At 41.9% G+C, this 11,512-nt stretch overlaps 1 pseudogene; it reads left to right on the top strand.

Moving 5' to 3' along the window:
* The first annotated feature begins 2,616 nt into the window (after positions 1–2,616).
* Positions 2,617–5,216, top strand: LOC128070945 (zinc finger protein 280A-like; annotated as a pseudogene).
* The last annotated feature ends 6,296 nt before the right edge of the window (positions 5,217–11,512 follow it).

Here is an 11,512-nt window from a genome sequence, read left to right as displayed (position 1 = left end):
CACCACCCCTGGCAGCATCCAGCTACATACTGGCTGAGTTTCTCCCTTCACGATAGTTTTAGTTCATTCAGATTTGGAATTTATTAAATGCTGGGAGAAAATGCTTCTCAGCCTTTTGGCTAAGATCAAGTGTAAGCACCTGGGGAGCCAGGAATGAGTGGGTTGAGCCTGTGGTACAGATAAATGATTGTTTAATAACAGTTACTGTTTATTTATGCAGCAGACATGTAGCACTGACAGACACTACGTGTTGTTTGAGAAACCAAAATACAGCAGCCCAATAGCTCTGGAGGTGAATATGGCATGTGAGTTGGGGGAGGCTGTGATTTCTGACATCATGGTCAGGAAAGCCTGGCAGAGAAACTGTGAACCGAGGCAGCTCAGGAGTTGGGTGCTGGTACTAGAGACAGCGTCCATGGCAGGAGGAGCAGTAGAAGTCATGAGAAGACCCCATCCTATCTCCTCGTTACTCTTGGGAGATTGGGTCTGGGAGCCCTGTGCTTGCAGATACCAAAATCCAGGGGTGCTCAAGTCCATCATATAAAATGATGCAGTCTTTGCATGTAACTTAAGGGGATGCTCCCACATGCTTTAACTCATCTCCACATTCCTTATAATACCTAATACGATGTTAATGTTGTGTAAATAGTTTCACAGTGTAAATGCTCTCTCTGTCTCTGTCTCTCTCTGTCTGTCTGTCTGTTTGTCTGTCTGTCTGTCTCTCTCTCATATATATATATATATATGAGAGTATATATATATATACTCGAGTGGGTTGCCATTTTCTCCTCCAATGCTGCTGCTGCTATGTCGCTTCAGTCGTGTCCGACTCTGTGCGACCCCATAGACGGACTTCTACCAGGCTCCTTTGTCCCTGGGATACTCCAGGCAAGAACACTGGAGCTGGTTGACATTTACTTATCCAACGCATGACACTGAAAAGTAAAAGTGAAGTCGCTCAGTCGTGTCCGACTCTTAGCGACCTCATCGACTGCAGCCTACCAGACTCCCCTGTCCATGGGATTCTCCAGGCAAGAGTACTGGAGTGGGGTGCCATTGTCTTCTCCGTCCTTCTCTGATATATATATATAAAGCCAGCATGAGGCAGGTTCAAGTTTTGCCATTAGAAATTGCTGGAAATTTTTTAAAAAGATTTTTGATCCATGTATATAGTATGGTGCCTTCTGGACTCACAGAGTGGAGGGAGTGAGAGGCACCCCCAAGGGACAGCTGAGGGCTCTTTTGGACCATTTCTGTTGGTCAGCATTTCTGAGTGAGACTGTAGATCTATAAGCAAAATGGTGCCTACCAGCTCTCCTGCAGAGTTTAACAGGAGCCCTGGGGCCACCATTGGGAGACAAGGCAAAAGTGGCGGCTGGAGATGGAAGTTTAAAATGGTCATGTCACTTAACTGAGTTTAAGATGTTTCCTTATGTCTAAGGGTTTTAATAGTTATCTCAATGTTTCAGCCAATGATTAAAGCAGGTACTAATTTTGTCTTTTGAAAGAAATATAATCATCATCACGTATCAGCAGAGAATAAGTTTCAAGACCCGCAGCGGACATCTGTAACCTCACATAGTATCAAACCCTGTATACATAATGGTTCTTCTATACAAACAAATCTGTGATGCAGTTTATTTTATAAAAGCACAGTAAGAGATTGGCAACTGCCTAATAATAACGGGAAAGTGAAAGTGAAGTCGCTCAGTCGTGTCCAATTCTTTATGACGTCATGGACTGCAGCTTACTATGTTCCTCTGTCCATGGAATTTCCCAGGCAAGAATTCTGGAGTACGTTGTCATTTCCTTCTTCAGAGGGTCTTCCTGACCCAGGGATTGAACCCAGGTCTCCCAAATTGCAGGCAGACCCTTTACCATCTGAGCCACCAGGGAGGCTGTAAAAATAACATAGAACAATTATAGCAATATGCTTTTATAAAAGTTTTGTGGATGTAGTTGCTATGTAAAATATATTACTGTACTAATAGAGTGATTTTTTTTTTTCAACCTAACTAAGCACTTACTATGCTCTGTGACCATAACTTTTGCAGTTTGAGCTTTGACAGCAATACTAACCCAGATTTATTTTCTCTTCTTCACATTCACCACAGATATTAGCAACCTCATCATACATTTTTTTTTCTCTTTTTATATCAAACTGAAAACTTCAATCTTTTCACTTAAAGGTAGCACTTAATGGATTCTCTCGGGCATATCTAAATGTCCAGCATCACTCCACCTATGGTTTGGCAACATTATTGAGTAAAATAAGAGTGGCTTGGTCTCAAGCCCTGTGACATCTCAACAGTCATTGTGGTAACTGAGTGACAAACGGGAGGGATGTGCAGGAGTAAGGAATGATTCACATTCTGGGCAGGAGGAAGCATGGTGGGGTGAGATTCCAATCGCACTCGTCAGAATTACCTGCAGTTTAAAATGTACGAGTTACATATTTCTGGAGTTTTCCATTTAATATCCTCTGTGAACAACTAAGTGTTAACTGAAACCACAAAGAGTGACACCTGAGATCAGAGGGGATGACCTTGTCTGGTGATTGCTTTTTGGTGGAAAAAAAACTGGAAGGGGCCACTTGAAGCCACAAGTGATTGCAAAATGGCTCATCTCTTCCTGTGTGAGGAAGCAAAAGCACCACCACAACCCAAGAAAAAGAACGCTGTGTCCAAATCCAGAGATGAGGATAATGACGATGCTGAGGTCATCTTTGTTGGAGTGGAGCATGTCAGTGAGGATGCTGAAACCCTCTTTGTCAGAGTGATTTCAAGTTCAAAGCCAATAATTTCTAACATTTTGAACACAGTGACCAGGGACTCATCTTCAAGAAGAAAGAAAGATGGTGTGAGTCCAGATCCCTCCTGCATGTTGCAACCTGCAAATCTCAGGACCTCAGCATCAGATCCAGCTGCCATTTCATCAGCTTCTCAGTCTGTATGGGGAGGAAGAGGCAGTTCTATTATTTCTGAGCTTTTGTCTAAACTTGATTATAAAACAATCTCTCCAGAAGCTGTCCTTCACAATTCAGAATTGCTCTCTCTGCAGTTTCACTTTCTTTCTGGAGCTGTTCTCTTATTAGGAGGCAAGGATGAAAGCCCTCTTAATTCAAAGCAATGTCCCACTTCAGATGTGAAATTTAGCAGTGGGAATCCCAAAAGACCCAAACTCGGTGATGGAATCCCAGGGGGACCTGCCTCCACCATGGCCCCTCCAGGTATCTCTCCTACAAAGACCACGATTATGACCTTGGAAGATTCCCCGACCTCACCGAGCCATGTTCATGGTGGGGCATCATTTTCATGGACTCATGCCAATGACCAGACATGCTTCAGTCTTATGGATCCAGAAAGAACATGTAGTTTGTAAGGGCTGGAGAAAATAGACTTCTTGACTCTTGCAAGTCAGAGCAAGACTGTTGATCACATGATAGGAAATCTGATCATGTTACTTGATGACTTTTACAAGGGCAGCATACAAAAGATGGCAGCCAGAACAGAAGACTCACGCAGACTTTAAATGCCTCAGCTGCTTGAGATCTAAAAAACGTCAAGTTTATGACCCACATTGACAAGGTCAAGCCTCAGCAGAATCCAGGGATATCATCAGGATGGACGACATCGGCAAATGGAGACAGATAAATAAAGAGATAAGGAAAGAATTACATGGGGTGACCAAGCTTCAGTGAGCGAGGCCCATTTACTTTATTTTGCTTGGGGCTTTTATACCCCGAGTAACATACACAGCAAGGTGAAAAATGCAGAGTCAACTAAACATTCCGTCAGTAATAACTTTTATCGATATCAGGTTCCTTCCTGCAAGAGTCTTATTTTTTGTACATTATCTTCTGGCCTGGAGGCCTATTGATATTTTATGACCTCTTTTTGATAAAGGTTGGTCAGCCAGAACACTAATTTTCCCTTAAAGGGTTTCTTCTTAAATTCCTAGCCTGCATCACTCTTAAAGTACAGAGTTACATTTTTATGGAGCAAAATTCAGTGGGTTTCACCAAAGAGAGAACTTATTTACTCAAAGTCTAATGTTGCTAATGCTAAAGCTACTGCTTGGTATTTCTATATCTTAACTATATGCACTCCCAGGAACACAGTGGATAAGGGATGTGAGAACTTGGCAGCAAGCATTGGCTCAACGATGTTGCAAGAGTCTGGATAAACCTTCCAAGTAATCTAGAATGCTAACAGGGCAGTTGAAACACTCTTTTCATGCCCAGGAGATTTATCAACTAGAGCCCTAAGTTAACACTTTCCCAAGAAAGGTGGTTGGGGACAGCCCCCTGTTAATGTCAAAAGAGTTGGTGAAAGACATAAAATAGTAAGACAGACAGATTCTGGTTTTGGGTAGATGCTCAAGCAGGTCCACGGGGTCCGTTGAGTCCTGAGGCCTTACTTATCAGGACTCTTCCGCATGACCTTGTCATGGATGGGATGGCCCAGGGAGTCCCTTGAGTCCTGCATGACCTTGTCATGGTTGGGGTCTCCCGTGCTGGCTCCCGGCACCACATGAGGAACCATCTGGAGATTGAGAGGCAGAAGAGTGACAGCTGGGAAATCCACACTACCTGCCAGCACTGCCACCACAAGTTTCCCAGGCCGTTCCAGCTGCAGTGTCACACTGAAAGTGTCCATGCTTCCTGGGAGCCCTACACAGTATGTAATATCTGTGAATTGTCCTTCAAAACAGATCAGATTCTCTTACAACACATGAACGACAGTCACAAACCTGGCAAAATGTCCTATGTGTGCCGTGTTTTCAATTACAGATTGTCAACTTTTGCCAATGTAGAGGCGTATTTTAGAACATGGCATGAAAACATGAACAATTTTCTTTGTCTGTTTTTCCTCGAAATTTTCAAACTGGTGACATCCTTTGTAAATCACGCTTGGAGGCACTGGAATAGGGGGATGTTTCCCTTTTCCAAGTGCTGGCTACAGTATTTGAACCTGAACGGAAAGACAGACCACCAAACCAAGAATCATCAGTCATTCAAAAAACCAGAGCAATTGCAAGGGTTGCCTCCTGAAACAGAGGTCATGATCTGAACTTCGGTTCAGTTGGGACTGAGAGAGACAGCATCTATCATTGTGAGGAACACTGACTCCCAAGCACCACCCAGAAAAATTGCAAAGAAAATTGTCTATGAATACAAAATATTCCAGACGTGCTGCAGCAAGGGATCTGGCTAAAAATATTATGTTTTACCCATCTCCAGAAACTAAAAAAAAAAAAAAAAAAGCCCTAATGAGGTTCAGCCAGCTGTTCATAAAGACCCTGCCTGGCTTTTGTTGTTCAGTTGCTCAGTCGTGTCTGACTCCCTGTCACCCTATGAACTTCAGTATGCCAGGCTTCCCTGTCCATCACCATCTCCTGAAGCTTGCTCAAACTCATTCCAATTGGTTGCTGATGCCATCTAACCATCTCATCCTCTGTCATGCCTTCTGCTCCTGCCTTCAATATTTCCCAGGATCAGGTTTTGTTTTGTTTTTTTTTTCTAATGAGTTGACTCTTCCCATCAGGAGGCCAAAGTAATGGCTTCAGCATCAGTTCTTCCACTGAATGTTCAGTGTTGATTTCCCTTAGGATTGACTGGTTGGATCTCCTTGCAGTCCAAGGGACACTTAAGAGTCTTCTCCATTCTCCAGCACCACAGTTCGAAAAGATCAGTTCTTCAGCACTCAGCCTTCTTTATGGTGGAGCTCTTCCATCTGCATCTGACTACTGGGAAAAACATAGCTTTGACTTTATGGGGATTTGTTGGCAAAGTAATGTCTAGGTCTTTTAATACACTGTCTAGTTTTGTCACAACTTTTCTTCCAAGAGTAAGTATCTTTTAATTTCACAGCGTCAGTAACCATCCACAGTTATTTTGGAGCACAAGAAAATAAAGTCTGGTTTAACTGTAAATGAGATTGTACTTGTTTCATCTCTCTATTGCCTTCAATCGTTTCCAGTATTAGGGTGTATTCTAATGAGTCAGCTCTTCCCATAAGGTGGTCAAAGTATTGGAGATTCCCTTTCAGCATTATTCCTTACAATGAATATTCAGTGTTCATTTCCTGTAGGACTGATTGGCTTGATCTCGCTGCAGTCCAAGTGACTCTCAAGAGTCTTCACCAACACCACAGTTCAAAAGCATAAGTTCTTTCATTCTCAGCCGTCTTTATGCTGCAACTCTCACATCCATACTAGACTAGTGGGTGAAATATAGCCTTGACTACATGCATCTTTGTCGGCAAAGTAACGTCTCTGCTTTTTCATATGCTTTCTAGGTTTGTCATAGCTTTTCTTCCATGGAACAAGCATCTTTTAATTTCATGGTTGAAGTCACCATCTGCAGTGATAATGGAGCTCAAGAAAGTAAATTATGTCACTATTTCCATTGTTTCTTAATCTGTTTGCCATGAAGCGATGAGACCTTTGACTGTGTGGACCACAACAAACTCTGGAAAATTCTTAAAGAGATGGGAATGCCAGACCCTCTGACCTGCCTCCTGAGAAACCTGTATGGAGGTCAAGAAACAACAGTTAGAACTGGACATGGAACAAGTGACTGGTTCCAAATAGGGAAAGGAATACGTCAGGATTATATTCTGTTGCCCTGCTTATTTAACTTAAATGCAGAGTACATGATGAAAAACAGTGGGCTGGATGAAGCACAATCTGGAATCAAGATTGCTGGGAGAAATAGTGACAAACTCAGATATGCAGATGATGCCACCCTAAAGGCAGAAAATGAAGAGCCTCTTGATGATGGCAAAAGAGGAGAGTGAAAAGGCCTGGCTTAAAACACAACATTCAAAAAATTGAAATTATGACATCTGGTCCCATCACTTTATGGCAAACAAATGATGAAAAATTGAAAATAACAGCACACTTCAATTTCTTGGACTCCGAAATCACTGTGGATGGTGAATGTAGCCACAAAATTAAAAGAAGCTAGCTCCTTGGAAGAAAGGCTATGACAAACATAGACACCATTAAAAAATAAATAAATAAAATTTAAAAAGTAAATAAAACTAAGGTATCACGCTGCTGACCAAAGTTCTTATAATCAAAGCTACGGTGGCTCAGACAGTAAGAAATTCACTTGCAATATGGGAGACCTGGGTTCGATCATGCGAGGGACATTCCTGTCGTCCAGTGGTAAGGCTCAGTGCTCCCCATTTAGGGCGTCCACGTTCATTCCCTAGTCGCGGGATTAGATCCCACATACTGCAATTAAAAATACCTCATGTGACAATTAAAATTCCTGCTCCCACATGCTACAGTGAAGATTGAAGAGCTCTTGTGCTGGAACTAAGACCAAGCTCAGCCAAGTAAATGAATAAATATTTGAAAGAAAGAAAGAAAAAATATGAGAATTCCCTGTTGGTTCAGCAGTTAGGACTTGATGCTTTCACTGCCAATGGCCAGGGTTCAACACCTGGTTGTGGAACTAAGATCCCACAGGTTCCGTGGCATGACCAAACAAAAATCCAGAAAGATAATTGATGAGGACAGAACTCCCAAAGTTTGAAAAGAAGCAATATAACTGAAAACAGGCTGAGGATCGAGTAAAGATTGCCAGGAACCCAAAGTGCAAAAGTGGCACCTCTGTAATTCACAAGCCTCTTTAATGTTGTGGTTTAGGCTCCTCCTACTCCTGCTTCTGAACCTAAATTATGTATTGCTCCTAAGATAAATTATTATGGGAAAAATAATATTTGAACTGAATGATATTGAAAACAGCAAATTTTTGAGACAGACCTAAAGCAGTTTCATGTGTTAATATGCATTACATTTGAAAAGAAGAAAGGTTGGCAAAACAATGACCTAAGTCAGTGCTATTCACAGACATTTTTGCAACAATAGAAAATTTTTAGATAATTGTTACATGTATTCCCTAATAAGAACTATCAGCTTTTCACATACATAAATGCTTATGTTTCTTTTCTGTGAGGTGTTCTGTTTATATCCTTTATCTGAATTTTCAGATGGAGTGTCCATCTGGAAGGGATTTTTGTTGTTGTTGTTGTTGTTGTTGTTGTTTTGTTTTGTTTTTCCCCCTTTTGCCTTGCTGTGAGGATTAAGAGATCTTAGATCTTCAACCAGGGACTGACTTTCTGCCCCCTGCAGTAGAAGCACAAATCTCTAACAACCTGATCACTAAGGAATTCTCAATAAAAATATTTTCTATGTCCTTGTCTAATATGCCACTTTGAAAATGTTAAAATGTAGCCAGTGTGACTGAGGTATTAAATCTTTGTGTGTGTCCAGCCGCTTCAGTCTGTCCAACTCTTTGTGACCCCATCAGTGTAGCACACCAGGATTCTCTGCCCATAGGATTCTCCAAACAATAATACTGGAGTGGGTTGCCATTTCCCTTTCCAAGGGATCTTCCTGACCCTGGGGTTGAACTCATGTCTTTTCCATCTCCTGCATTGGCAGGCAGGTTCTTTACCACTAGTACCAACTAGGAAACCTATTAAATCTTTACTTCAATTAATTTAAAATTAAAAGATATGTCTAGAAGATCCAGATCTTCCTTATAAATGAGTTTCAATTAACTTGTATACACAGTAATTTGTGTATCTCTTAGATATTTTCCTTAAGATGAGATTCCATGCCCCTCCCTAAATGTAGGCTGCGTTTAGTGGCTTGTTTCCAAGAACAGAATATGTCAGCAGGAAGGAGACAACTCTATAGCAGAGGAACTAGTGGCAAGTCATATTGATAGTACGAATCCTTGATGGGAAGTGATGAGAAAGATATTTTGCCTTGGAGGTATAGTTCTAAAATTATATAAACCCCAGGGCAATCAGGAGAAACATACCAAACCCATATACAGAGTCATTCTGCAAAATACCTGTCCCTGAAGGACTCTTGAAAATTGTCAAAAGTCATGAAAAACAAGGAAAGTTTAAGAAACTGCTATAGACCAGAGTAAGCTAAGGGAGGTATCTGTAGCTTTTTGCTATATATCCTCATGCAGTTCAGTATCCTATATGGGGATATGAAACTGGGAAAGAACATCTGTGGAAAAACTGGTAAAATTTGAAAAAAAACAAACAAACAAACAAAAAAAAAAACAACTGGAACTTAGTTAAAGGTAACTTACTGAAAGATGCTGGAGCAATTGTAAAGCATAAAGGAAGTCATTTCACATATATGTATTTTATACATTGCAAGTATTTTCTCTACATAACACCCACTTCATTTTGACTTCACTGAGATGGAAATCTAAAGTATGACTTAACTGAATGGAAATCTTCAAATACAAAGGATCAATAATATTTAGACTGTGTCATCTGACTATAATGCAATAATTAGAAATTGATGAAGAAACGTCTTTTAAAATGCCATTCACTTGGAAAATATAAATATCTATATTAATTCCATATATCTCTATGAAATTTTCATGCAAGAATCCTGGAGCAGATTGCATTATTTTCTCCAGGGGAGTTTCCTGACCCAGGATAGAACCCAGGCCTCTTGTGTCTCCTGCATTGACTGGAAAGTGATTTACCAGTTGAGTGACCAGGGAAGCCCCTACAATATATAGTCTTGTCTTTAGAAGAGAATATTAGGGTATATTTGGAAATGAATGATAATAAACAGTTTATTCAGCAAAAATTGTGGGACACAGTTAAATATGTACGGAGAAACAATGGAAACAGTAACAGACTTTATTTTCTCGGGGTCTAAAATGATTGTGGATGTGAATGCAGCCATGAGCTTAAAAGATATGTGCCCCTTGGAAGAAAAGCTATGACAAACCTAGACAGCATATTAAAAAGCAGAGACATTTCTTTGCTGACAAAGTCCACCTAGTCACAGCTATGGTTTTTCCAGTAGTCATGTATGGATGTGACAGCTAGACCATAAAGAAGGTGGAGTGCCGAAGAATTGATGCTTTTGAACTGGGGTGTTGGAGGAGGAGACTCTTGAGAGTCCCTTGGATAGCGAGGTCCAACCAGTCAATCCTAAGGGAAATCAACTCGGAACATTCACTGGAAGGACTGATGCTGAATCTGACGATCCAATAGTTTGGCCACCTGATGTGAAAAGCCAACTCATTGGAGAAGACCTTGATGCTGGGAAAGACTGAGGGCAGGAGAAGAAGTGGGTGGCGAAGGATGAGATATTTGGCTGGTATCACCAACTCAATGGACCTGAGTTTGAGCAAACTCCAGGAGACAGTGAAGGACAGGGAAGCCTGCCGTGCTGCATGCAGCCCATGGCGTTGCAAAGAGTCCAACATGACTGAGGGACTGAACAACAACAACAAATTAAGGTAAATTTATAGCACTAGATAGAAGAGAAATTAGAGTTACAAATAATTATCTCAAAAAGTTGTAAAGATGAGCAACAGAACAAACATAGTGATAAGAAGGAATGAAATTAGTAAAGAATGAAAAATGAATATAATAGACAAGAAAATGTTGTAACAAAACCAAAACTTTATTCTCCCTTATGACTACTAGGAGACTTCCAGCAGAACAGGGCATTTAAAAAAGACTCTGTAAAGGGCCAAAAAAGAAATATTTTAGGCTTTGCAAATATGATCATTGGTGAATAATTAAGTTTTCAGCCATAGATAATAACCAAAGAGACTGGCAAGTCCCTGTTCCAACTTTAAGGACTCCGAAAACTGAATTTCACACAATTTTGACGTCAGAAAATAAAATTATTTTCGGTTTTCTTCAGCCATTAAAAGTGTAAAGCTCTAAAATTAAAAAAAAAAAAAAAAAAAAGAAGAAGAAAAGAAAAGTAGTAGAAGAAGAAAAAGTAAAGCTCATTCCCAGCTTACAATAGACTTTACAAAAACAGGGGCAGGCTGCCCTGCATTGATTGAAATGTAATTCCAAGAGGCGGGGCTTCAAGATCCACTGTATGATCAAGTTCCTTAAGCAAAGAACTTGCTTAAGGGAGGTCACCCCTGAGGGCTGTGAGTGCTAGACACCATCACTGGACTCCCCTGGTAGGCTCGGAGGCCGTTCTCAGCCCTGTGCCCTGGCGACTGTGTCAAATTCTTTCTTCCGGTTCGTTGAGCTGAGCAAACTTGACCCAAGACCCTTGAGATTCAGATTCGGCCTGATCACGCCCACAGCGGGTGTTTGTTTGTTTGTTTGTTTTTGTCTTCTTCTCTAGGGGTGCGGGGTGGGGGTGGGGGTGGGGGGGGGGGGGGGGGTCCATCGCCCGCGCATGTGCAGCCTGCACGCCTGTACGGGGAACTGAGGCGGCGCCCCAGACCTGAGGAGGCGTCATCCCCTCCCGCTCGCCTCCGCCTCCTCAGGCTTAATCTCGGAACTGCGTAGGGCAGTGAGTGACCGGCAGTTCTGGCACCTCTGCCAACGGGGACCAGTAAGGACTGGAGCGTGGTGCAGCCGAAGCGCTGCCTCAGGGCTAAAGGGAGGGTTTCTCGGGTCCCCACTCTCACAGGGCCTTGCTCGGCGGGGCGGCCTGTGAGAGCCCGTGAGCCCCGAGGAGGGAGCCTGCGGCC

This window comes from Budorcas taxicolor, chromosome Y (assembly GCF_023091745.1).
Source record: "Budorcas taxicolor isolate Tak-1 chromosome Y, Takin1.1, whole genome shotgun sequence".
Lineage (NCBI taxonomy): Eukaryota > Metazoa > Chordata > Mammalia > Artiodactyla > Bovidae > Budorcas > Budorcas taxicolor.
Note: the sequence above shows the minus strand (reverse complement) of the source record. Positions and strands in the feature narration are given on the sequence as shown.